This window comes from Neopelma chrysocephalum, unplaced genomic scaffold (genome assembly GCF_003984885.1).
Source record: "Neopelma chrysocephalum unplaced genomic scaffold, ASM398488v2 Primary Assembly neopelma1_380, whole genome shotgun sequence".
In the NCBI taxonomy this organism is placed as follows: Eukaryota; Metazoa; Chordata; class Aves; order Passeriformes; family Pipridae; genus Neopelma; species Neopelma chrysocephalum.
Window position 1 is genome coordinate 250,702 of NW_020898044.1, and position 5,425 is coordinate 256,126.

A 5,425-nucleotide genomic window follows, 5' to 3' on the forward strand; every position below is an offset into this window, starting at 1 on the left:
TGTTATTTATCGTATTCTATACATCAGGGACTGTTCTTTTTACATCATCATTAGCAATTGTTCTGCTAATTGCTAATTCTGTTAGTAATTTCTGAAGTAATTGGCCTTATGTTTTGCTCATTCCTCCCTGAAAAAAAAAAGAGTATTTGGAAATGCTGATCTAAAATGTTCTGCTTGGTATTGGAGTGTTTTATTATATGGCTTTTAAGAGAGCAAAAGGCAGAAAAAGAACATCCCTGAGGAATGCTTCATTTTGAACACGTCAACATTCCCACTGAAACAACAAACATGTCCCACCAGCCCTATAAACCACATTTATCTGCTTGTTCTATCTACCCATACCACCTGCTTCAGCCTCCCAGAAAGCAGCACGGCACTTAGAGCTATTCCTCTTGCTCACAAAAGGATCTGGCCTCTCTCCTTGGCTCCTGCCTGCTGGATTAGGCTGTGTCTGAGACGTGGGGTGGAGATTTGCTCCTCCTAAAATGCCCACAGCCCACCTGTGTTGGCAGGCACTGATTGCTGATGGCCTGAAAGATGCTTTGCCACCTTGCTTTAACGCCCCTTTTTTGGGCTGAGTTTGGAGGGGCTCCATTTAGGTTCAGCCTCGTTCCCTCCTCTTTCTGTGTCAGGTCTTGCAGCCAGAAAGCCAAAAGAAATTCTGCTCCTCAGTGTCTTCACTGCAAACCACAGATGGGCTCTGTGAAACCACCTGCCCTGCACTAAGAATGTGGTCAGAAAGAAGGAGTTAATGAGCTTGATAACCCTCTTCCCAAGGGAGGGGATTGAGATCCCACCTGCAGGGCTGTGTCCAGCTCTGGGGACCTCAGCACAAGGAAGATGTGGACTTGTTGGAGGCCCCGGAGATGCTGCCAGGGCTGGAGCCCCTCTGCTCTGGAGCCAGGCTGGGAGAGATGGGGGGGTTCACCTGGAGAAAAGAAGGCTCTGGGGAGACCTGAGAGCCCTTTGCAGGGCCTAAATGGGCTCCAGAAAAGCTGGAGAAGGACTTGAGACAAAGGATGGAGGGACAGGATGGGAAGGGATGGCTTCACACTGCCAGAGGGCAGGGTTAGATGGAATATTGGGAAGAAATTCTTCCCTATGAGGGTGGGGAGGCCCTGGCCCAGGTTGCCCAGAGGAGCTGTGGCTGCCTCATCCCTGGAAGTGTCCAAGGCCAGGTTGGACGGGGCTTGGAGCAATCTGGGCTAGTGGAAGATGTCCCTGCCCAGGGCAGGGGAGTGGAATGAGATGGTCTTTAATGTCCCTTCCCACCCAAACCATTCTGGGATTATTTTTCCATATATTTTGCCTTTTTTTCTATTCAGTTGCTCAAAAATTAAATTAAAATATGTAAGAGTGAGGTAATAAATTGCTCTCTGCATCAGCTGGCAACAAGCAAAGGAAGTTTAGACTAGACCAGAGGAGACCTTCCAACCAAGAGGATAGGGATTCCACTGCAGGAAGGGAAAGCCACCATGAAGGGTGATTTTGGCATAGACAAATCCATTTGCAGGAAAGGGGGCTTGGACCAGATCCCCACTGTCCTTGTCACATCTATTTTAGGGACAGCTGACCTCACTTACATAAAAAAAAAATAATTCACCACAGCGAAGTCAAAAACAACGTCGTAGAATCATTTAGGTTGAAAAAGAGTATCACCACAATCCAACAAAGGTGGACAGTTTTCACACACCCACAATTAAAATCAAAATTCCACCTAATTCTAATGCTTTGCAGCAACGTCCAGTCCAGGTTCTGCCCACTGCTTCTCCCAGTTAGTGACCTGATCTCCAATTTCTCAGGAGTCCCATGTTTGGGAACACAGGGTACAGCAGGGCAGGTTTGAGTCATCCCTTGCAATCACTTTTAGCCTGTTCTGGAAGACCTGGGGTCAGCTGGACACAGGAGCTAGAACAGCTGGACTTGACCTCAGAGGAACAAGCAGTGAAGATTGATCCTGGCTTCCCAGAGGATTTTTGGATGTTCTGACCAAGGCAAGGCAAACCCACCTTTACAAAGTTAGATATTATCATTTTGCCACTGTTCTGCACTGACTGTGGGCAAGATCCATTTTTCCCACCTCCGGACCTAGGAAATGCTGCAGGCAGATGCACCATGACCCATCTTCCTTTGCAGAGCAAGGGAAGAATCACAGAATCATGGAATGGTTTGGGTTGGAAGGGACCTTAAAGATCATTCAGTTCCAACCCCTTGCCATGGGCAGAGACACCTTCCACCCAGGGCACGTCTCTCCTAGTTATAAACCCTGGAGGCATGGAGTTGATCTGCCTAAGTCTTAGGATAACCTCTGCCCCAAAAGGATAAAAAAGTGTAAAAAAAAGAGGGAAGAAAGAAATTTAAAATGTCAAGAGGGAAGGAGCTGTATCTCTTTCCAGCTCAAGCCCAGCAGATTGTCAAGGTCCCAGGCACTCACAGAACTCTGTGTGCTTTTTACTTCAAACCCTTCAGTTGGTCCACACAGACCTACCCCAACACTTCTATTTGGGTTTAAGTGCATCAGTGTAAACCTGTTCCTCATTAGTTTAAATTAACAATAATGGCCCTGATTTAAACACAATCAGGGAGACAGATGAAAAGCAAGGAGGTAAAAGGATCGTAATGAGCTGATGATGTTCTTTAGCTGAGCTGAGGTGACAGCACTGGACATGATCTCTCCCTGCCCTGCCTGGGGGGGGAAAGGCTTTTGTGCAGCCTCAAGGGTTTTAAGCATGGCTGGGGCAGATCCATCTATCCTGAGAAGCTCATGAGGTGGCAGCCCCCAGCCTTACCCCCAACCCTTCAGTTCACCCATCCCATCCCTACATCCTGCTCAAACCCTGCTGTGAAACCACTCAGAAACATGGACAAGTTGTCTTTGGAGACAGCAGGAGAGGAGGAGAGCTCACCCAGGGAAGGCAAGATGAGGGCAAGTACAATCCTCACCCTGATGTCTTTTCCTAGCATGTCACTTGGGAGAAACCTCCCTTTTCTTCCTAGGTGGTTAAAATCCTGCTGTGCGTGAGAAGCTTCATCCCAGCCCTAGCTCTGGAGAAAGGCACATGTTTTCTTTATCTCTGGATGTCACTGGATAGATTAGATGAGATATATTTATCTAGACAACAATCTGTGTTGCTGCAAAGATATGGCTGCAGAATTCCATGGGTTGAGATCATCCCATGCTGAGTTTAGCACCCGAGTGAAAAACGATCCTTCATTTTGGTGGTTGACATGTTTTCATCAAAACATAAGGAAAATGAGTAATTTGGACTCAAGTGTTGGGTGTTCAGGCTTTTTTTTTTTTTTAATTCACATTAAAAAAGCAGTAAAGAGTTTGTGGGGCGGGTTATTTTAAGCAAAACCATCCTTATGAACATTGTCCTGGTGCAGTATTTGTTCCTGTTTTCTTGTATTTTCCAGTTTGCTTGTTCCCAGCAGGGTCAAAAACCTAGCTCAAGGAAGGAGGATGAAATGTTAAGGAAGAAGAGAGTGCATGAAAGAAATAAGGAAGATCAAAAATGTGTCATTTCCCACAATCATTGTCAAGGAAAATTAAGGAGTAAATATGCTATAATATTTTTTGTCCACTCTCATACTCAGTGTATCCACAGATCTCCCATGTTCTGACAGCATCAGTTAAATCACTCCACTGTCCACTTGGACTGCCCTTTAAAATAACTTTTTTTTCTTTAAGAAAGAAAAGTTGAAAAATCATGGATAAACACACTCCAAGGAAATATTTCCTGTGTACAGTAGAAAGAAGCTGAGGGAGAGCCCCTGCTCCACACTGGGGCCAATCCCCATTGCAATGTATGGAGGCAGGTCACGGGGAGGAAACCAGTGTAAACAGGATCTGCTTTTATCAGTGGGAAAAAAACACAACCCCCTTAAAATTGGCCAGAAATATGTCTCTATATGTTATAGTCACAGGCTGCTGTGTCCAAGCCTTGCTGCAGGGTTAAGTCAGAGGCACAGAGCTGTCCCTGCATGCAAGACCCTGCCTGTCCCTTCTGCTTTGGGAAGCAGCTAGTGAGGGGCAGCCCATGCCTGCAACCCCAGCAGGATGCCTGGACTGGGGTGTCAGGACCAGGGTTAAGCATGGTAAGGATGTTTGCTGGAAGCCCTGGATGTGGGGCAAGAGAGGAAAACTGCCTGCCATGCAGAACATCCTCCTGGTGGGATGCTGGGGCGAAGGGGAACCTGCCAGCCTGGAGGGACATCCTCCTGGTGGGAGGCTATGGCTGGGGGAACATGCCAGTCTGACAGGGAATCCTCCTGGTGGGATGCTGGGGTTGGGGGGGGACATGCCAGATAGAAAGGACATCTCCCCTGGTGAGTGCTGGGGGGACATGCCAGCCATGCAGGGCATCCTTCTAGTGGGATGCTGTTTCTGGAGGTCCTGTCACCCATGCAGGGCATCCTCCTGGTGGGGTGCTGGGACTGAGGTGGGCATGGCAGCCTGGCAGAGCATCCTCCTGGTGGGATGCTGGGCCTGGGGGTCCTGTCAGCCATGCAGGGCATCCTCCTGCTGGGATGCATCCTCTTGGTGGGATGGTGGGACTGGTGGAGGGGGGAAGAGCACGAGGAGGAGAGGCATGCCAGCCGTGCAGGACATCCTCCTGGTGGGATTCTAGGGCTAGGGGGGGACATACCAGCCTGGCAGGGAATCCGCCTGCTGGGACGCTGGGGCTGAGGGGGGCATGCCAGACTGTCAGAGCATCCTCTTGGTGGGCAACCTGTGCCGGGGGCCACGGCACGGGCCGTCTCCAGCGGGAAGGTGCAGCTCCCCGTCAGCCCCAGGACCGCCGTGCCGGGGGGACACACGGACCCGCCGGGGGGACACACGGACCCGCCGGGCAAACCCTTTGCTCTGCTGCCGCCCGGCGGTGACGGGCGGGACGGCTGCACCCGGGTACCCCCCACCCACCCCGGGGGTCTGCACCCACTGCTGCGCGACCCCTTCGCGGGTGGGTTCCCTCCCCTCCGTGCGTGCCTGAAACCCCCCCGTCCATCATCTCCCTTTGCCCGCCGACTCCGCTGCCAGCTCGTCCTGCCCTGCGCTCGCCTCGTCCAGCAAAGCAGCGCTGCTGCTGCCGCCCCGCCGCCGCCGCCGCCTACTCCTCCTCCTCCCCTTCCTCCTCCTCCTCCTCCCCCGGCGGCACCTGACGCGCGGGGCTCCCGCCCGCCCCCGCCCCGGTCCTGTCCCGCCCCTCCCGCCGCTCCCGGTCCGAGCAGGGAGCGGAGCCGCCGGCGCTGCTGCCCGATCCCAGCGCAGCCCCCGGAGCATGAGAGGGCGGCGGGGGGACCCCGACCGCGCTGCCCCCCCGGGCTGAGCGGCGGGGAGAGCCCGCGGCGGGGCGGGGGGCAGCGCGGCCGCACGGCGTGAAGCCCTCTCTCATCCCTCTCTCTCATCCCGCTCTCTCATCCC